This window comes from Camellia sinensis, chromosome 11 (genome assembly GCF_055761805.1).
Source record: "Camellia sinensis isolate YWXY chromosome 11, ASM5576180v1, whole genome shotgun sequence".
Taxonomy (NCBI): domain Eukaryota; kingdom Viridiplantae; phylum Streptophyta; class Magnoliopsida; order Ericales; family Theaceae; genus Camellia; species Camellia sinensis.
This window is the reverse complement of record NC_138971.1, coordinates 148,252,733-148,276,045: the sequence shown is the minus strand read 5'-3', so window position 1 is coordinate 148,276,045 and position 23,313 is coordinate 148,252,733. Positions and strand designations below refer to the sequence as shown.

Here is a 23,313-nt window from a genome sequence, read left to right as displayed (position 1 = left end):
AGAATATACTCTAAAAATAAACCATTCAAATTATCAAAATAAAACTTAAATTAGGCCACAATGCACGCACAACAGTGAATGTTGTGCTTTAAACACAACAAACACCCCAATGTCGATAGTCTCAAACAAATTATCAAAAATATCCTCTATTTTTTATTCTTTTCTAGCTAAATTTCTAATTAACCAAAAAAAAAAAATTGAAAATACCCTCTTTTGTTTCTTGCTATCCTTTAACTAACCGAAAAACAGAAAAGAAAAAAAAGAGAGAAGGTCTTGTTTTCTCAAGATTCAGCTAAAAAAACATCTTCTTCATTTCTATTTGTTTTTTAAACATTTGTATTTAACTACTATATACAGCGTTATAGTCATTTAGACAATTATCACCTTCATTGAAACTAGGATTAAAATACCATTAGGGTATGTTTGATTAATAGGGTTATAGTATAAGATTGTGAGTGTAAGTCCATAAACTCAAAATCTCATATTTGATTGTAAATTTTATTAAATAGATTATATGTATGATAGACATTCCACCGTATAGTTTAATCCAATTTTTTTAGTATTTTTAAAAACCAAAATAAGTTAATTCCTCTATACAAAAAAAAAAACAATTTTTAAAATTTAAAATTGTATTTTTTTTAAGTCTAAAAAATATCAAACCATCCCCTATCCCACCACCACTACTTCCATTAGTAATACAATTATTAATATAAGAAAATATTTTTTTGGATAAATTACACTGATGTACTCAATTATTAATGAGTGAGCTATCAATATCTAATCAATTTGATTTTCTTACAAATTTGTTTTACATGATGTACTCTAAAAATAAACAATTCAGATTATCAAAATAAAACTTGAATTAGGCCACAACGCATGCACAATAGTGAATGTTGTGCTTCACGCACAATAAACGCCCCAATGTCAATAGTCTCAAACAAATTATCAAAAATATCCTCTGCTTTTTATTCTTTTCTGGTTATTTTTCTAATTAACTAAAAAAAATTGAAAATACCCTCTTTTGTTTCTTGTTATCCTTTAACTAACCAAAAAACAGAAAAGAAAAAAAAAAAAGTCTTGTTTTCTCAAGATTCAGCTAAAAAACATCTTCTACATTTCTATTTGTTTTTTAAACATCCGTATTTAACTACTAATTACAGCTTTATAGTCAATTAAACAATTAGGATTAAAATACCATTAAGACATGTTTGATTAGTAGGATTATAGTATAGGATTGAGAGTGTTAGTCCATAGAACTCACAATTCCATATTTGATTGTAAATTTTATTAAATAGATTACATGTATGACAAACATTCAAGCCAACAAAATTAGTAAATTTTTAATATTAAGAGAAGTTGGGAATCATAATTTCAATTATGAAAGAAAAAAAATGAATATATAATAAATGGTTATCTCACTAAAAAGCTATGCAAAGTGAGATCGGCTTTTTTAGTAATTTTTTTTTAACTATGTCCAAAAAAAATTAAAATATATATATATATATATATGTATTAGAGAAAATGATTTAATAACTTGTATTAACTTTTTTAACTTTTGAAAGAAATCTCACATTCCCAAACATCAAATGTGAAGTGTTGTTTGGAGCGATTTCTTTCTCTTGCCACCGTATAATCTAATTCCATTTTTTAGTATTCTTAAAAACTAAAAGAAGTTAATTCCTTTATTTGATTTTAAAGTTTTCCAATATAATTTTTGAGATTTTAAAAATACAAAATTTATGAAAAAATATATAAAAAGAAAAATTCAATAATTTTTTTTTGTTTCTATTTATTGATGTTTTTTAATTCCTTCACAAATATTTTAATTTTTAAGTATATTTAGATTAGGTCTATTTAAAAAATAATTAAAATATTAAAATATCTCACTAAGAATATAAAAATAAGAAAGAAATACGATTGGAAAAAATGGTTGATTATTTTCTTATGAGTGAAAATATTGTTGTGAACTTGTGACATTTGATTTTTTAAATTGATAACAAACAAGTTTTTTGACATTTTAATTTTTTGCCTTTTTTTAGTAGAAAAATATGATTTCTTAAGATGTTCCCAAACAACTCTTAAGACTATGCTTGTTTCTCAAATTTGTTGAGGTAATGGAAAAAAACAAATTTGAAAATGACATGAGGAAATTGATTCGAACTTTGATTTTTTTGTTGGTGTCGGTAGAAAATGAATTATAAATACAAAAATAATTGTTGCAAGCTAGAAACTTATTGTCTAACAATGCATAGGTATAAGATATAATGAAAAGAAATAAACAACTAAATGCAACTCTCATAAAGAGAAAAAAATATTCAATATTCAAGTTTTGTAAAGATTAACTGCTACAACTCCTAAATAAAAATGTCCCAAAGTGGCCAACTCAAGTAATCAGTTGATTGGGTAGGAAAAATGAAAATGAAAGCATTGTTAAAGAAAAATTCTTTAGACTTGTTTGGGCCATTTTCGTTGGATTTGTTCGGACTAACATATGGGTTTTATTTCTTTAAACTTGTTGGACTATGTCAAGTTTTATTTCTTTAGACTTGTTTGGACGATGTCAAATTTATTGTTTGAGTTGCTGGCAGTGTACAGGAAAGGTGTTCACATGATTAGTTTTACTATTTTTTTAAAAAAAAATTTCTTCCTTCGATTCTTTTTTGTCTTTGCACCAATGATCTAATAATCACATAAAAAAATAAAAAAAAAAAATCTCTCCACAACTTTCAAACTTTAGCATATGGTCCAACAACAATAGGTTAATAACCTCCTTCTGAACAACAATAGAGAACTCATTCAAATTAAAATATAGGAACAATTATAAAAAAATATTCAGAGCTTGAAATTATATAAATAGATACCTAATTAAACGGGTCAAGTATGTAATATAAATTATTCATGATGGGCCCAAAGCTTGGCAAATTGTTGTTTGGGACCTAATTCATATTAAAATAAATAAATAGGGACATAATTAGACGGGTCAAGACATAACATAAATTATTGGGGCATTTATTCATAAATTTGTTGCATGCCCGGGGTACCTGAGTGTGCTAAATAGTTCGAACCCTCGATTTCTTTGATCTAGTTTCAAGAGTGCAATGCGAAACATAAATGAGAGTCCAAATCCGACAACTTTTATAGAAAATCCATTTTATTGCAAAACCTTTGCAAGAAATAGATTGTATTACCAGATCTCAGAGTCGTCACCTAATCTTGTAGGAAAACTAGAAAACTTGTGACTCGTGCCAATGCCATTGCTCATCATAACAAAAAATGTCTCAGTTTGGAACCTTAGGTATGAAAGGGGAAAGTCACTAATTAAGAACCCCGCTCACCCGATCAAAAAATCGATCTCTACTAAACCATGTTATGAGTTTTATTGACTTTATATGTTCATATTCCGATTATTAATAATCTTAAAAATTACTATGTGTAGCAAACAAATATAGACTACGCCATTCATTTTGAAACAATTTGATTTTATGTATTTTGAAATAGTTTTAAATAATGTACAAAACACAGAAGATTGAGTTTACAAATATGAAAATCAATGTTATCTATCTCAATTTTCTGTGTTTTGTACATTATTCAAAACTCTTTCTGTTAGTAATGGTCGCCCATGTGGCATGACCATTTGAATTTGAACCTTATCCAAATAGGTTTGAATTCAATTTCAAACCTATTTAGGATAACCACTCAGGATATAGATATTATCAGTTTTAACTGATATGGATAGATTATAATAATATATTATATATCTGATATATGGTTATGGGTGATTAAGTCAGAAACAACGTATGATCTGTTTCTACCCATATACTGTCTCTCTCCCAAAAACAACAATCAAGTCCTTTGCACTGTGTGTTGTGTGGGTGATATTCAATCTGTGATATTACTCCACTGCTGGGTTGTTTTATCAGTTTTTGAAGCACGTGATTTATCCACAAGGTTCTATCATCAAGAAGGTATGATCCAATTATTTTTATCCGCTGCATGTTTTGTGTTTGATTTACACTTTCAAAATACATGAAATCAAATTGAGATAGATAAAATTGATGACAAACAATTATTTTTAATTTCTTGACTTGTTCAAACAAATAACTTCTTATCCACTTCTTTTTTATTTTTATTTTTATTTTTTAAAAAAACTATACATACTTTTATTTACTAGATATTATCAACTAACTCAATGGCTTCATTAACAATTTACAGCATTAGAAAAGAATTTTTTTAAAAGAAATGGCACATTACATTAATAGTCCTTGTAGTTTGGACTTGTGTCACTTTAGTCTTTTAGTTTTCAATTATGATACATTTGACTCTGAATTTTGAATCTTGTTCTAAACAAAATCAATTAAAGATGTTTCCTTTCCAAATGGTCAATTTCAAGGGCAAAGTCGTCATACAACTTATTTTTGATTGATTAACTTGTATGTTGTTTAAAATGTAATGACCTTTTTTTTAATGAATAATGTTGGAACTTTTTTTATTATAAAGTTCTGTTTGGTTTGGTTTGGTTTGATTTTCAGAATCTATTTTCCAAATTTTTTTCTAAGAAACTAAAAATTGAATTAGTGAAAAAGAATTAAAAATACATCATTTTTATATAATTTTATCTTTTGGGAGGGTAGAGATATTTTTTTTGTATTTATTTTTGTTAAATTAGTTTCTATTTTTTCAAAAGTCAAACATGGCGACAGTTTTAATGTCATTATTAAACCAATCCATCTAATCAACAAATTCAAAACTAAAAACATTTCATATATTAAACATATCGATTACATATTAAAAACCTAATAACTATCCGTTACATTATAACCATCCAAAAATATACAACCATCTATTATATGATAACCATCCAAAAACATTAACAAAAAAAGTCACCTATTATATGATCATCATTCAAACACATATTAAAAATTAATTTGGTAAAAAAATAAAAATGTAAAAGATTTATTATTTTTATATAATTTTATCTTTGGTGGGTAAAAATAATTTTAAAAAATTTTAAAATAATTTTTTGACATTTATTTTTTTCAAACTAGTTTATATTTTATCAAATTGATAACTTTGCCCTTGAAATGGTGCAAATGTGTCTTCAATTGTCTTTATTTAGAACGAGATTCAAAATTAATAGTCAAATATATCATAAGGTATTAAAGTGACACAAGTCTCAAATTAACTATTAGTGCAATTCACCTAAAAAAAGAAAAGAAAAGAAAAGAAAGTCCCAATTGGATCTATAAATACATATATTTGGCTATCCATTGGTGTATACAAGTTGATCAGCTCCATTTCTCATCATAATAATATTCTGTTTTTGACACCAAATGGAGCAAACAAATTCAGCCTTTCTCAGTTGTCTACTTAGTACGTCGGCTGTACTTTGTTTCATTTTGTTTTTCATGAACTCTCTCGAACTGATTACAGCTGCCAAGGGTGACCCCAGTTTCATTCTCACAAACGAGACAGACCATCAGGCTCTACTTGCAATCAGAGATTTGATACCAGGAGATCCACTTAGTGTCTTCAGATCATGGAATAATTCCATTCACTTTTGCAATTGGCAAGGAGTGTCATGTGGCCGTCAGCATCAGCGTGTCACCAGCCTAAACCTCTCATCTCTGGCATTGATGGGTTTTGTATCTCCTCACATTGGGAACCTCACCTTCCTTAGGACGATTGATCTTGGAAACAACAGTTTCAATGGTGAAATCCCTCCAGAAATTGGCCGGTTGTTTCGTCTGCAATATCTTTTTCTTAACAATAACTCTTTCAAAGGTGAATTTCCTGCCAGTTTGACTCGTTGTTCAGACTTAAGAATCATCTACGTAATTAATAACAATCTTGGAGGTAAAATTCCTGCTGATCTGGGTTCTTTGTCTAAGCTCTTTTATTTGAATTTTGCCATAAATAATCTCACTGGAACTATCCCACAATCGATTGGGAACCTTTCCAGTCTACGTGCGCTTTCTCTAACCCGCAATAATTTAGACGGAAGCATTCCCATCGAACTTGGGCAGCTTTCCAAGTTGGAGTTTCTTCAGCTGTCGGGAAATAATTTGTCCGGTATGTTTCCTGCTTCACTTTACAACATCTCATCAATCTATTTCATCTCTATCGCTGTCAACCTACTGCATGGAATTCTCCCACCGGATTTGGGCCTCGCCCTTCCAAATTTGAAAATTTTTTTGCTTGCAAGCAATCGATTTTATGGCCAAATTCCATCGTCAATAGCCAATGCTACGAGACTTGTGCAAATTAATTTTGGGAGCAATGCATTTACTGGGTCGATGCCTATGAATTTTGGAACCCTTGATGCTTTAGAATTTTTAGGTGCTTATGAGAATTCACTTGGGACAAATCAAGGCATTGAATTAACAAGCTTTCTCACTTCTTTATCCAATTGTTCCAATCTCCGACTTTTGGATTTGACTCTAAATCATTTTAAAGGTTTGTTGCCCAATTCTATTGCCAATTTCTCCACCAAGATCACTTGGTTCGCTCTACTAGGCAACTATATATCTGGAAGCATACCTCTTGGTATTGGGAACCTTGTAAATTTGCAAAAACTCTTTTTAGGTGAAAACATGCTAACAGGTAGCATTCCAAATTCCATTGGAAAACTCTCCATGTTGGAAACTCTCGAGCTTGATATAAATAACATTTCTGGAGAGATTCCATCCTCTTTTACAAACCTGACTAGGCTTGGTGCTCTCTACCTATCAACAAATATGATTGAGGGAAGCATTCCTATTTCTTTAGGCAATTGCACCCATCTAGAAAACATCTTTCTTGATTACAATCATCTCACTGGAGCTATACCATATCAAATCTTTGGTCTTACTTCCCTCATTATTCTATCCTTAAGTCAAAATGACCTAACAGGACTACTACCACAAGAAGTGGGTAACTTGATAAATATGGGTCAATTATTTGTATCAAAAAACAAATTATTTGGAGAAATCCCTGCTACTCTCGGCAATTGTGAAGTTTTAGAATTGCTCTACATGGATGGTAACCTTTTCAATGGCACAATTCCGATGTCCTTCAGACAATTGAGAGGTCTTCAAGAATTGGATGTTTCTACGAACTACTTGTCTGGACAGATTCCAAGATTTTTTGAGGTGTTTCCATTCTTTCAATATCTCAATCTTTCCTATAATATGTTTGATGGTGAAGTTCCGAACAGAGGAGTTTTCACAAATATTAGTGCCTTCTCAGTTGTTGGAAACAGTAAGCTCTGTGGAGGAATTAAACTATTGCAATTGCCTGCATGCCCTATGGAAGTCTTAAATGGAAGAAAACGACCTTTTAACCATAGACTAATAGTTCTAATAGTTACTCTCATTATTGTTCTATTATCATTGTGCATTCTAGCTATTCTTTACTGGAACAGAAGGTTAAGGAAGCGAGTCAATTTAGCCTCACCCTTGAAAAACCAATATCCACAACTCTCGTATGGAGAACTTTTTCAAGCAACAAATGGGTTCTCTCCATCCAACTTAATTGGTGAGGGAGGATATGGTTGTGTCTATAAAGGGATTCTCAACTCTGATGAACAAATTGTGGCTGTGAAGGTACTCAACCTATACGAATGTGGAGCAAACAAGAGTTTCATAACAGAATGTGAAGCACTGAAGAACATTCGCCACCGAAATCTTGTCAAGATAATCACATCTTGCTCAAGCATTGATTTTAGAGGAAATGATTTCAAGGCTTTGGTCTTCGAGTTCATGGAAAATGGGAGTTTAGAGAGCTGGTTACACTCAAGTCTTTCAAAACAGCAGGAACCCAAAAACTTGAACTTTGTTCAAAGGCTAAACATTGCCATTGATGTGGCCTCGGCAATAGATTATCTTCACAATCATTGTGAAATGACTTTCATTCATTGTGATTTAAAGCCAAGTAATATTCTTCTTGATGGTGATTTGTGTGCCCATGTTAGTGATTTTGGCTTGGCAAAGATTTTTTCAGCAACCACCGGAATATCCAATCATCAGCAATCAAGTTCGATTGGGATTAGAGGAACAATTGGCTATGTTGCCCCAGGTAATTGTTTAGATTTATTATTTCTTACTTTGAAAGTGATTAAGAAATATTATATAGTTTCATTATTTTTACTTTGCGGTGAACTAAAAACCAATAATGAGATTATGGGGGTGTTTGGGAAGAAAAAAAATAGCCTAATTTAGGCTAAAATTCACAAAAAAATAAAATAGGCTAAAATAGCTAATAAGACAAAATATCACATCAAACCCATAATCATTTCACTTTTTCTCTCACAAACATCACATCCAACCATAAAAAAATCCAATCATCTTCCCAAACACAAAAATTTTAGCTTACTAAAATAGCCAAAAACTAAAATAGCATACTAAAATAGCAACTTCCCAAACGAAGCCTATATAGAAATCAAGCCTCCTTTTAGTGGTGTTGGAGATGACTTTCCCTGACTTTGCCTAATTGTTAGTTTAGCAACCACAAGAAATTATATCAACTATTGTATACACCTATGGTATTTGAGATAATTTTTATCTTTTGAAATGTTGAAGGTTTTTTTTAATTTTTTTATTATCAAAATAGATCAAATTTACTAGTTTGATGATCATACCAAAACTAAAAAAATTGTGAATTTTTAAGAAATATTATTTAATTTCATTATTTTAACTTTACGGTGAACTATAAACCAACAACAAGATTATACAGAAATCAAACCTCCTTTTAGTGATGTTAGAGATGACTTTCCTTTACTTTGCCTAATTGTTTGTTTAGCAACCACAACAAATTATATCAACTATTGTCCTACACCTATGATATCTGAACATAGATACTAACCCTCGAGATAATTTTATCTTTTGACATGTTGAAGTGTTTATTTTATTTTATTTTATTTTTCATCAAAAGAAACACAACTTACTGGCTCAACAATCATACTAAAATTAAAAAATTTGGGCATTTTTTTGACTATTTCATGTTGTAGAGTATGGTATGGGTGAGGAGGTATCAACGCAAGGTGATATGTACAGTTATGGAGTGTTACTCTTGGAAATGTTCACAGGAAAAAGACCAACTAATAACATGTTTACGGGCAATGTAAACCTCCATGGCTACGTAAAAATGTGTCTTCCGCAGCAAGTAATGCAGATTGTTGATCCCCAAATCATATTGGAAATGGAAGAGGAGCCAAGTAAGCCAAGTAGGAGCAAGCAATGTAGTATAACCAACATTTCTAAATTGGAGACTTGCCTTGTACCAGTCTTTCAAATTGGAGTTTCATGTTCTGTTGAAATGCCAAATGAGAGAATGAGTGTAAAAGAAGTTATCAAGGAACTACACAAGATTAGAAATGTATTTCTTGGGGTTAGGGGAAAAAGGCATTAGGATTGATGTTCTAGAATTTTCTTTCCCTCACTTTTCTTCTCTCCCTCCTTTTGTTTTTTGAATCTGTAATTGTTAAGCTAGGAAATACATGAAAGTGGTTGTACTTGTGAAATTGTCATCAAATATTTATAAATAGTTAAGGTTTCTTCTATATGTTATATATATATGCTTTTATGTATTTTGGTTTATTGTCTCAATCATCAAAAACTCAACAAAATCCACAAATCATACAAGAACAAATTTGCACAAAAATGTATGCATTTATGTAGATTTGAGACACAAAATTGCCAATGAAATTGAGTGAAAATCAAAGCGGTAGAATAGGAGAATATCTCAGATTGTTCATTGGTTACATTCAAAGACTCCATTGCCTTCTCCATTTTTGGATTTCTTGAAAGACTCTAGGGTTCACAACGGCGAATAGGAGGAGGAGGAAGAAGAAGAAGCAACGGCGATGGCAGTGACAATGGGTGATGGTGCGAGAAGGGGGGCGTGTCACGATGGAGGAGTTGGCGGTGGCAGAGGGTTGTTGCTAGAGGGCTTCATCGATGGTGGAGGTGGGTCTTCTTGTCACACCCTGATTTTGAAAGATTAATTAAGCGAAAACTAATTAACCTAAGCCTGAGGTTTTTGAAAGAAATCTCATTCTCATTCAATTAATTATGAAAATTCTTTTTTCGCTAAACATTTTCTTTACTCTTCACAAGTCAATACAAGAAAATACCATTGATGAAAACTATTAAACCCACTGCTCGTATATTACATTGAATATAATATATTTTTTTACAAACATAATGCCCAAAGGCTTACAATAAATGAAAGAGTGTTGCCCTTAACAAAGAACAACAATAAGCCAAATACATACAAATATGAGTACTATGACTCATCACCAACTTAACTATAAAATGGTAAAACCAGTTGTTTGATCTTCAAGTCTGAAAATATTCTCTGTACACATGTACAACTAAGGGGTGAGCAAACCATTAGCTCACCAAGCAATCTCATATTATAATATTAAAGACATGTGGGTACAATGATACTATACAATACATAAAATCATACCATGCCATAATTTTATGATTTTATTAATTAATCCCTTAAATCCAATTTATTTAATTGACCCCCAACCAGTTAATATCAATAAATAAACATGCTCCAAATATCAACAGAACATCATTTTCAACCTATTCAGTTAACCTATCCCAGTTAAATTAAATAGTTAAACATTTCATGTGATCTCCAACAAAGCATCAATTCCATTTTATTTAATTAACTCTTGCTGGTTAAATTAAATAAACAACAATAATAACACTACCAACATACATACAATCTCATTTAATCAACTCATACTAGTTAAATTAGATAGACAATCAATCAACAAACTATCAACAAACATATACATATCTCATTTAATTAACTCATACTGGTTAAATTAAATAGAGAAAGATTTCCAGTATTTGCCAATAGGGCCTTATATCTAAATTAAACATTTTCAGTAATTGCCAATAGGGCCTTATATCCAAATTATTTAATTAACACACACTGGTTAACTTAAACAATTAAATTTGTAGTTACTTGTCAACAGGGCCACAATTCCAATTTATAATACTCTTGAAGAAATCCCCCACATTTTCCAGCCATAAACACAGAAAGGCAATTGGGCACCCATTACAACACATATAAACACATTAGCAATAACATGTCATAATAAAATAAACAACTTGTGGTCTCACCAAGCCCCATATTACCGTCGTGGTCTCACCAAGCGCTATGTCTGCCTGCTTTACTGGATGCTAGTTAGAAGGAACGCATTACCTCTATATAGCACAACCTACTTTATTGGGTGCTAACCGGAAGGAACACATTACCTCTATATAGCGCATTCGTCTGTTTTACCATATACTAGTCGGAAGGAATGCATTACCTCTATATAGCACATCAGCCCACTTTACTGGTTGCTAGCCAGAAGGATCGCATTACCTCTATATAGCATAATCACACTTCTATAACATATGCATTTCAAATTGCTTCAATTTATTCTCATCTAATTACATAATTAGACAATCTCACAATGTTTCCACATCATTCCAAATTACGCAAATAAATCACAACACATAGCGTGTACTGTTCATTATACAACAACCATTATCATCCTCCATCGATAGCCAATGACCAAACCTCTAAAACAATAAATACCGTAAGACTCTCTTAATATTTCCATATACTTTTCAACATTTAGTCAATTATATCAAAATCCTCTTTTGACTATAGTTATAAAATATAATACAAGTGTTCACTTTCCAATTATCAACATTAGCCCCATCAAGTTAATCCAAAGAAATAAATTTAATAACTCAATTTATGTTTTAATCCATGTCATCCATTTACTCCAAACAGGCTAAAATCATTTTCCCTTTTATCATAAAAGTTCGCAAACAACACCAAATAATTCAAATATCTCATATATGAATTTAAGGTATAAAAAAATAAAAATAAAATTACACATTTAAAATCCTTCAACTGGTAACCAATTACTCAACTCACTTGACTCAAATGATTCTTTAAGTTCAACTATATTTGACACAAAATCAAATTAACCAAACTAATTTAAACTACTAAATTAGAAAACTAATCATAGTTGTCCAAGGAAATACACCAAACATAATTTAACATTTATAGTTATAACCCTATTTCTTGCCAAGCTTCTCAAATAGCTAATTATTCCCAAATGCTCTACACTTGGCAATTTTTACAACTTTTTCAAAATTAACTAATCATCATGATGTTTATATTAAAATTCATGAAATATGCCGAAGAGTACACTTCTTAAAGTTTCAAGTTCAAAAGCTCAAATCTTATATTTTCCTTTCCACAAAAATAAACAAAGACGACAATTTATATATATTAATATTCATCAAATGTCATGAACATAACACCCTTTAGAGTTTTTTTTTATCCCAAAACCACGCTGTAATTTCAACTTGACAGTTCTTACATGTGTTCATGAACATAAATTGATTTTCTCAAAAAACAATAATTCAGATCACTAATTTTGGTGCTCTAATAGAGCACTAATGACATGGCAATGAGGGAAAATAAAATAAAATAAAATAAGACCAAAACATCACATCACAGTGGGTGGAACCCACTGCCAGCTCATTAGGGCTGGCTTTAGAGCTCAAGAATTAGAGCTCCAAAACATTTTTCTTTCTCAAATAAATTCCAAAATCAAACATGGAATAACATTTCAACATGATTTTTGTCAAATAAAATAACCAGTCATAATCATAAACAATATATCCGCAATTCAACTCCTATCATGGTATATTTTTCCAAAATAACCCTAACATGGATTTTAAAGCAATAATATGGAGAAAACCCTACCTCTTGAATAGAAGCCGTAACAAATATAGCAAGAAGGAGATGAAGGAAAGTAGAGATCAACCACCAATCTTTAAGATCTTCAAAGATGGCCAAGAGATTTTCAATAATCCCTCAAGCTTACACTAAATATCACTCACTAAAGGCCTCAAATAAATCACCCAAGCGCTAGATCTTACAATGCAAGATCAAGGGTTGATCCCAAACTCACAAAAAAAGAAAAAGAAAAATATAGCGATCCCGGGTTTACCCTTGTTGTACCATGATCCGGACATGTGTCCGTGGATGTTGGTAGTTGTTTATTATCTTGTTTGCATCCTCTTTACTTCATATTTGAGTTATGGGATGTGTTGGGCGGGTTTGTTTCAGGTTGGTTGAGTTTAGAAGCCAAAACTAGTTGCCCAGATTTTTGGCCTGTCCGCTCGAGCGGAGATGTTGGCGCTCGAGCGGGGAATACACCCATCCAGTATTTGTTGTGCAGTGTTGTACGCTCGAGCGTAGGGTTGGGAGCTCGAGCGGAGGTCTGGTTCTGCAAAAGTGCTGAGCGAGTGCATTCTGCGCTCGAGCGGGAGGTTGGCCGCTCGAGCGTAAGTCTGTGAGTGGCCGCTCGAGCGGGGTGTTTTATGCTCGAGCGTAGACCTGGGTTAAAGTCCCGAATTTGTGCCTTTTCAAATCAGTTTTTGCTTTCTCTTCTCTCTCTTACTTTTCCAAAATCACCATTGTTGAGCCTCTCACTCTAGATTCTACCTTCTCTCTAGGTTTTGATCTAGTATGAGTGATTTGCTCATCTTTGGCCTTTACAAAAAAGTTGTTGATCGTCGAGGGCTTCCTTTTGATCTGAAAATTTCGAGGTTTGGAGCATTTTGGTTTTGGTCTTCATCTCCTTTGAGACTCCGGGTTTGAGGTAGGAATATCCTACTCCTCTCTATGGATTTTGTCTTTAAATTTTGGTATTTTGAGATGTTGGGGTTGGTTTGGTTATTTTGTGAAAGTTTGGGGCTTTTGTGCAATTTTACAAAAGTTGGGGTTTTACTCATATAAACCTAGATGCATGTTTGGCATGAAGAAATGGAATGAATGTTGAATTATTGATGAAAATGGGACCTAAGGGTTGAGATGTTAATTATGGGAATTGACCTAATTACATTGTTTAATTAATTGGGATAATTAATTGTGAGAAGTGAGGAAATGAAATGTTGATTGAATATCCATTTGTGCATTTATTTTTTGTTTAGAAATAACTGCTTTGGGCTATCGGTGGAGGATAGTCGTGATTGTTGTAGACAATGCATGATGATTAGGCAAATTGAAACTAATCAGAGAAGTGTGTCATGGAACTTGACGGTTGATAGAATACATTAACTACATGTATTGAGTGATTGTATATAGAACCAATGTGTTTGTATACGTTATGTGTAGAGGAGGAGATGGGGGATGTACTCCGCGGTTTAGGGGAAGATATGGGATGTACCTCTAAACCGGATAGTGTTGGGAGAAGATAGGGGATGAACTCCGTAGATACAGCTCATATGCTTGTCTAGAGAAGTGAAGATAGAGCTCATATGCTTATCTTTGTGAAGTGTGGATATAGCTTAAATGCATATCTGTGGATATTGTTGTTATACATATCTGTTGTAGAGTGTGGATATAGCTTATATGCATATCTGTGGATATTGTTGTTATACATATCTGTTGTAGAATGTGGATATAGCTTATATGCTTATCTGAAGGTGGGATATAGTTTTTATACATATCTGTGGAAATGATGGTAGAACTAGCATGCTTGTCTATTGAAAAAGGGAAAATGAAAAGTGACTTGGACTCATTAGTCGGTTGACATAAATGTGTGATTTATGTGATTGTATCAGTGTTGACCATCTATCAATTGCTAATATTTTAGTCATTGTTCATGGTTGGTTTAGTTTATTTCTACTGGGCTGTGGCTCACCCTATATGGGAATATCATTTTCAGGTGCAGGAAGCATGCCACCTCCAAGGACATAGCTTGGGAGGCTTGAGGCGGACATAATGATGTCGTTTTACTTTTTGATGTATTACATGTAAATACAAGCCAAGGGCTTATCGTGTATGAGTTAGTACTCTTTTGATGTAACCAAGTGTTAACTTGGAAAGCTGTAAGCCCGTAGGGCATTTTGCTTTTGTTGTTAACATGTAATACTTTTGTAATGAAACACTGACGAATAGAAGAATGTTGTTATTTCATATGTTAATGAATGTTTTATTTGATGGGTTTATTGTTATTATTTTGAGGGCGTTACAACTTGGTATCAGAGCGTACCGGGTTCGAATACTTTGGGTACGTGGGAAGTGATTAGGATCACAATGGGTTTGTCTCGCTTGATAGAGACCTAGATGTAGTATTATATGCTATGTGCTTATTTGATAACATGCTTATGTGACTATATGGGTATGGGATTTAGTTTCTAGGATGTTGATTGGATCCTTGGGTTTCTGGGAGTCTTGTTGGAAAAGCACTTGATCAATGCTATTTCTAACCGGAACTCTTGTAACGCCTCGGGACTATCATTATCCGGAAATGAAATTCGTAAGTGCTTATGTGTTTATGTGCTTATGTGGAGTGAATTACAGTTGTCCATGCATTAGGACGTGAGTGTTTAGTTTCGGCACATTTGTGAATGTGCTAATGTTCTGTGTTACCTTTATTAGGATGTCAGGACGAGGAAGAGGTGCTAGGCGTGGTAGACCTGCGAGGCAGGAAGTACCGTTACAGGGTGAGATTCTGGCAGTGCAGGAGGGAGTTGGCCAGGCCAATGTGGCCGAGCCAGTGGGTCAGCAGGCTATGGGTGCCTTGGCCAGAGAGATAGCAGGAGCTTTGGGTATTCTTAGAGCTGGGAATCAGGCCGCTGAGGCAGGGCCTTCTTTCTTGAAGAGGGAGTTCTTCCGGTCTAATCCGGATGAGTTTATCGGGGATCCGAAAGAGCCACTGAAGGCTGATGAGTGGCTAGAGCAGATGAGTAAGACGTTCGAGATGCTCGGCATCGAGGACGGAGCACTGAAAGTGACCTTGGCATCCTTCCAACTGAAGGGAGATGCGGGTCAGTGGTGGAAGTATGAGAAGGCTCGGGTTGGTGGTACTTGGGAGGCGTTTATAAATGCTTTCCAGGAGAGGTTTTTATCGACAGTGGCTAGGGAGAAGCTGAGGGATCAGTTTAGCCGGCTTAATCAGCAGGGCTTGTCAGTGGCCGAGTTTGAGGCTACCTTTACTAGTTTGTCCAGGTTTGCACCGGAACTGGTGGCGTCTGAGGAACGCCATTGCTATGAGTTTGAGCAGAAGCTGAGGCGGGGCCTCAAGTTGAGGGTTGGTGGGTCTTATATTCGAGAGTATAGACACCTAGTGGACGCTGCAGCTCATATGGAGCTCATGATGCAGGAGGAGGATGAGGGGCAGAGGGGCTCCAAGAGGAACCAGGATAGTCAGGGTGATGGAAGGAGGCAGAGGGGTTCTAACCCTCAGCAGTCGCAGGGTGGTGTTGCTAGATCGACCTTCCCAGTCCCTAGTACAGGCTCCAGGAGAGGTGGTCAGGGGGATTTCACCTGTTACAAGTGTGGCCAGCTAGGTCACAAGGTTTCTGTTTGCCCGCAGAAGGGTGGAGGTCAGAGAGCTGCTTCTTCTTCAGCTAGACCGCAGAGTCAGAGTTCAGGCAGGGCGCAGCCCTTGTCTTGTTATCAGTGTGGACAACCTGGGCACCTGAAGAGGTTTTGCCCGCAGTTGAGTGCCACTTCGGGAGCGTCTGGTTCTAGGCAGACGCAGGGTTTTCAGCCAGCTCAGTCTGTGCAGGCCTCGAGGGCCAATCCGGGAGCTTCGTCATCCCAGTCCGTGCAGCAGTCTTTTGCTCCGAGAGGTGAGCAGGTAGACCAGGGGCCTACGGGGCGCGTGTATGCCGTTACCGCGCAGGATTTAGTACCAGCTCCATCAGTAGTGAGAGGTACTTTTCTGTTTTGCAACTCGGTTGCCAATGTGTTGATAGACACGGGTGCATCTCATTCTTTTGTATCTGCTGCATTTGCATCTGTTTTGGAATTGGAGTTAGCACAGTTAGCATCTCCTATTTATGTGGTATCGCCTTTGGGTGGTGAGTTGATCCTGAAACAGGGTGTTAGAGGATGTGATATAGAAGTCGCCGATTATAGGCTTGCTTTTCCGTTTGTTGTCATGCCCATAAAGGGTTTTGATGTTATTTTGGGTATGGACTGGCTATCGTCATACCGGGCTGTTATCGATTGCTACCGCCAGAGGGTCACGTTATGTACCCTGAGCGGGGAGTGGTTCCATTTCTTGGGAGACCGGGTTGGTAGTGTTTTGCCACCGGGGTATGATTCGCGAGGGCGAAGTGAGCTTAGTGGTCTACTCGCTAGCTTTGAGAGTAGTGAGTGTGTTGAGACACAGATTATGTTGTCGAGGGTGGTTTGTGAGTATTCGGATGTCTTTCCCGAAGATCTTGTTAGTTTGCCACCTCACCGAGAGATAGAGTTCTCTATTGATTTAGTGCCCGGCACGGCGCCGATTTCTATGGCACCTTATCGTTTTGCTCCAGCAGAGTTGGTTGAGTTGAAAGTTCAGCTCCAGGAATTGCTAGATAAGGGTTTTTTTCGCCCTAGTGTTTCACCGTGGGGAGCACCGGCCCTCTTTGTTAAAAAGAAAGATGGGGCCTTGAGATTGTGTATTGATTACCGGAAGTTGAATCGAGCTACGGTTAAGAATAAGTACCCTATGCCCCGTATAGATGATTTGTTTGACCAGTTGAAGGGTTCCCGTTGTTTCTCTAAGATAGACTTGAGATCGGGTTACCACCAGTTGAGGGTCAGGGAAGAGGATATTCCTAAGACGGCATTCCGTACACGGTATGGCCATTACGAGTTTCTGGTGATGCCATTTGGGCTTACCAATGCACCGGCAGTCTTTATGGACTTGATGAACCGGATTTTCCGGGAGTTCTTAGACCGATTTGTGGTCGTCTTCGTGGACGACATCCTTATCTATTCCCCTTCAGAGGAGGAGCACGAGGAACACTTGAGAGTGGTGCTTGAGTTGCTTAGAGCCCATAGGCTGTATGCCAAGTTTGGGAAGTGTGAGTTCTGGCTGAGGGAAGTCAAATTCTTAGGCCACGTGGTATCCGGGGAAGGGGTGTCTGTTGATACATCCAAGGTTGAGGCAGTGCAAGATTGGGCACAGCCTAAGAGCGTGTTCGAGATCCGCAGTTTTCTGGGATTAGCTGGGTATTACCGTCGGTTTGTGAAAGAGTTCTCCAGGCTAGCGTCACCGTTGACTAGACTGACTCGGAAGGGAGTCAAGTTTGTGTGGAGTGAGACTTGTGAAAAGTCGTTCCAAGAGCTGAAAGTTAGATTGACCACCGCTCCGGTGTTGATTATTCCGGAGAGAGGGTTGGGTTATGCGGTTTATTGTGATGCCTCACGAGAGGGTTTGGGTTGTGTGTTGATGCAAGAGGGGAAAGTGGTAGCTTATGGCTCACGTCAGTTGAAAATACACGAAAAGAATTACCCCACACACGATCTAGAGTTAGCGGCTGTGATCTTTGCCTTGAAAATCTGGAGGCATTACCTTTATGGTGAGAAGTTCAAGGTGTTCTCGGACCACAAGAGTTTGAAGTATCTGTTTACACAGAAAGACTTGAATTTGAGGCAGAGGAGGTGGATGGAGTTCATCGAAGATTATGATTTTGAGTTGCATTATCATCCGGGAAAGGCCAATGTTGTGGCCGATGCCCTTAGTAGGAAATCCATTAGTGAGGTAGCTAGTATAGCCATCCGGGAATGGGAGATGTTGGGAGCACTTGGTGAGTTTGATTTGCTACTGGGCGAATCTGTTGAGGCTGTGGCCTTGTTTTCTGTTGTTGCACAGCCTACGCTTGTGATTAGAGTGTTAGAGGCACAGAGAGGTGACCTTGAGGTAGGATCCCTCCGAGAGAAGATCTCCAGTGGGAAGGGTGAAAAGGGTTTGTCGGTGTATCCTGACCTGAGTGTGAGATACCGAGACCGTTTGTTTGTACCGGAGTCTTGCCGAGAGGAGGTACTCCGAGAGTTTCACCATTCGCGCCTTGCGGTGCATCCGGGAGGTACTAAAATGTATCAGGATTTGGTTCGCCAGTTTTGGTGGCGGGGTATGAAGAGAGATGTGGCGGTTTTTGTATCGAAGTGCCTTACTTGCCAGCAGGTGAAGGCCGAGCATCAGAGGCCAGCGGGTTTGTTGCAACCCTTGCCTATTGCCGAGTGGAAGTGGGAGCATATCACTATGGACTTCGTTGTAGGTCTTCCGAGGACTCAGCGGGGTAGTGATGCTATTTGGGTGGTTGTAGACCGGTTGACAAAGTCGGCGCACTTTATTCCTATGCGCGTGAGAGATTCGGTGGATCATCTTGCCGATTTATATGTTCGGGACGTAGTGAGATTGCACGGGGTCCCAGTGACGATCATCTCAGATAGAGATCCTCGTTTTACTGCTAGGTTGTGGCAGAGTTTGCAGAGTGCCTTGGGTACTAAGTTGACCTTTAGTACGGCTTATCATCCTCAGACTGATGGGCAGTCCGAGCGTACTATTCAGATCCTCGAGGATATGCTTCGGGGTTGTGTCCTAGACTTCAGTGGGACATGGGAGAGGCACTTACCCTTGGTAGAGTTTGCCTACAACAACAGTTTTCAGTCTAGCATCGGTATGGCACCATTTGAGGCCTTGTATGGCCGACCGTGTAGGTCTCCAGTTTGTTGGGCCGAGGTGGGTGATGCACCTTTGTTGGGTCCGGAGTTGGTTAGGGAGACGACGGAGAAAGTTGAACTTATCCGTAGGAGGCTTGTTACAGCCCAGAGTCGGCAGAAATCTTATGCTGACCGTAGGAGGAGGCCTTTGGCGTTTGAGGTAGGTGATCATGTCTTGCTGAAGATATCACCTAGGCGAGGCTTGATGAGGTTTGGGAAGAGTGGGAAGTTATCCCCTCGGTTTATTGGTCCTTTTGAGATCCTTGAGAGGATTGGCGAGGTTGCTTATCGGTTAGCCTTACCGCCGCAGTTGTCCGGAGTACATGATGTGTTCCATGTGAGTATGCTTCGGAAGTATGAGCCAGATCCATCACATGTGTTGGATTGGACCGATTTAGAGGTAGATGAAGATGCCTCGTATGAGGAGAGACCGGTTCGGGTCTTGGATAGGCGGGATCAGGTCCTGCGTGGCAAGACCATTCCTTTGGTGAAAGTCTTGTGGAAACATCACGGAGTGGAGGAAGCCACTTGGGAACGTGAGTTGGAAGTTCGAGAGAAATATCCGGACTTGTTGTTTATTATGTGATCTTGTATTTAAATTTTGCATTTTGTTGAACTTAAGAGCTTTTATATATGTCTTAAGTTGTGAAACATTAAAAATGTTTGGTTTATTGGAAGTATGTTTTGGGAACTTGCCTCATATGGGAGTTGAGTGTAACATGGTAAATGTTGAATATATTGTTGAAATTGGAAAGATAGTGCATAATGTTGATGCATGTTGAAAGTACATATGTTGTTTACATATTGTGAAATGTCTCTTGTTGAAGGGATGGGATGACCAGTGATGGGTCAAATTGTTGAATGTTAAAATGTAACATTGTTTAAAACGAAGGAAAAACCTGTTTTGGAAACTTGTGCTTAATTTCGGGGACGAAATTCTTTCAGGGGGGGAGGTTATAGCGATCCCGGGTTTACCCTTGTTGTACCATGATCCGGACATGTGTCCGTGGATGTTGGTAGTTGTTTATTATCTTGTTTGCATCCTCTTTACTTCATATTTGAGTTATGGGATGTGTTGGGCGGGTTTGTTTCAGGTTGGTTGAGTTTAGAAGCCAAAACTAGTTGCCCAGATTTTTGGCCTGTCCGCTCGAGCGGAGATGTTGGCGCTCGAGCGGGGAATACACCCATCCAGTATTTGTTGTGCAGTGTTGTACGCTCGAGCGTAGGGTTGGGAGCTCGAGCGGAGGTCTGGTTCTGCAAAAGTGCTGAGCGAGTGCATTCTGCGCTCGAGCGGGAGGTTGGCCGCTCGAGCGTAAGTCTGTGAGTGGCCGCTCGAGCGGGGTGTTTTACGCTCGAGCGTAGACCTGGGTTAAAGTCCCGAATTTGTGCCTTTTCAAATCAGTTTTTGCTTTCTCTTCTCTCTCTTACTTTTCCAAAATCACCATTGTTGAGCCTCTCACTCTAGATTCTACCTTCTCTCTAGGTTTTGATCTAGTAGGAGTGATTTGCTCATCTTTGGCCTTTACAAAAAAGTTGTTGATTGTCGAGGGCTTCCTTTTGATCTGAAAATTTCGAGGTTTGGAGCATTTTGGTTTTGGTCTTCATCTCCTTTGAGACTCCGGGTTTGAGGTAGGAATATCCTACTCCTCTCTATGGATTTTGTCTTTAAATTTTGGTATTTTGAGATGTTGGGGTTGGTTTGGTTATTTTGTGAAAGTTTGGGGCTTTTGTGCAATTTTACAAAAGTTGGGGTTTTACTCATATAAACCTAGATGCATGTTTGGCATGAAGAAATGGAATGAATGTTGAATTATTGATGAAAATGGGACCTAAGGGTTGAGATGTTAATTATGGGAATTGACCTAATTACATTGTTTAATTAATTGGGATAATTAATTGTGAGAAGTGAGGAAATGAAATGTTGATTGAATATCCATTTGTGCATTTATTTTTTGTTTAGAAATAACTGCTTTGGGCTATCGGTGGAGGATAGTCGTGATTGTTGTAGACAATGCATGATGATTAGGCAAATTGAAACTAATCAGAGAAGTGTGTCATGGAACTTGACGGTTGATAGAATACATTAACTACATGTATTGAGTGATTGTATATAGAACCAATGTGTTTGTATACGTTATGTGTAGAGGAGGAGATGGGGGATGTACTCCGCGGTTTAGGGGAAGATAGGGGATGTACCTCTAAACCGGATAGTGTTGGGAGAAGATAGGGGATGAACTCCGTAGATACAGCTCATATGCTTGTCTAGAGAAGTGAAGATAGAGCTCATATGCTTATCTTTGTGAAGTGTGGATATAGCTTAAATGCATATCTGTGGATATTGTTGTTATACATATCTGTTGTAGAGTGTGGATATAGCTTATATGCATATCTGTGGATATTGTTGTTATACATATCTGTTGTAGAATGTGGATATAGCTTATATGCTTATCTGAAGGTGGGATATAGTTTTTATACATATCTGTGGAAATGATGGTAGAACTAGCATGCTTGTCTATTGAAAAAGGGAAAATGAAAAGTGACTTGGACTCATTAGTCGGTTGACATAAATGTGTGATTTATGTGATTGAATCAGTGTTGACCATCTATCAATTGCTAATATTTTAGTCATTGTTCATGGTTGGTTTAGTGTATTTCTACTGGGCTGTGGCTCACCCTATATGGGAATATCATTTTCAGGTGCAGGAAGCATGCCACCTCCAAGGACATAGCTTGGGAGGCTTGAGGCGGACATAATGATGTCGTTTTACTTTTTGATGTATTACATGTAAATACAAGCCAAGGGCTTATCGTGTATGAGTTAGTACTCTTTTGATGTAACCAAGTGTTAACTTGGAAAGCTGTAAGCCCGTAGGGCATTTTGCTTTTGTTGTTAACATGTAATACTTTTGTAATGAAACACTGACGAATAGAAGAATGTTGTTATTTCATATGTTAATGAATGTTTTATTTGATGGGTTTATTGTTATTATTTTGAGGGCGTTACAAAAAAAGAGTTTGGATGAAGAAAGTCAAAACAGAGTAGAAGATAAGGGACTCTTGGTCAGTTGAGAGAAATTGGGGAAAGTGCAAGGAAAATGTTATGGATCCAAATAATGTATTAAATTTTCTATCAAACCTCTCATATAAGTGTAGAATCCATACAAACTCACATGTGTGTGAGTTCCACATTTATGCGAGAGATTTGATAAATTATTTAGGATCCTAGGATAACTCAAAGTGTAGTTGGTCCTCTTCTTTCCCTTACAAAATGTATAAACCCTACAACCCACTTTTTCTTGGAGTGTTGATCATGCATAGTGCAAGCCAAACTAACGATGAAGGGGATGCTGTATATTCGGCAGTCCAAAGGGGAAGAGATGGATCACCAACGAGTCAAAGTCAAGGAATTGAAAGGAGATAGTTTTATACATTTAAAACTAATATTTATTAGTCTTCATTACACCAACACAATGCATACATATGGCAAGATAACAAGACTAATGAAGAAAATCCAATAACCAAAGAAAAAGTAGCCTCAGGTAATCACGTGGTTTTGTGGGCCAAAGCAAATGGCATTAGTGATGTGTTTGTTTTGTCCCTTAAAATGTATGGAAGTGTTCTTCAAATGGGTCTCCGAAAAGTAATTGCCAAACAACAATGTATTAAGTCCACCAATAAAATATTTATAAGTTTATAAAAATATAAGGGCAAATTACATATACACCCCTCCAGGTTTGGCAAAATTACAGATACCCCCCTGAGGTTTGAGAAATTACGAATTCCCCCCTGAATGCT

The 23,313-nt window shown here is 36.7% G+C and overlaps 1 pseudogene across 1 annotated transcript; it reads left to right on the top strand.

The window, feature by feature from the left end:
* The first annotated feature begins 5,279 nt into the window (after positions 1 to 5,279).
* LOC145802945 (putative LRR receptor-like serine/threonine-protein kinase At3g47570 pseudogene) lies at positions 5,280 to 9,536 on the top strand (annotated as a pseudogene). Its single transcript, XR_014344785.1, has one exon. The product of XR_014344785.1 is annotated as a putative LRR receptor-like serine/threonine-protein kinase At3g47570 pseudogene (transcript).
* The last annotated feature ends 13,777 nt before the right edge of the window (positions 9,537 to 23,313 follow it).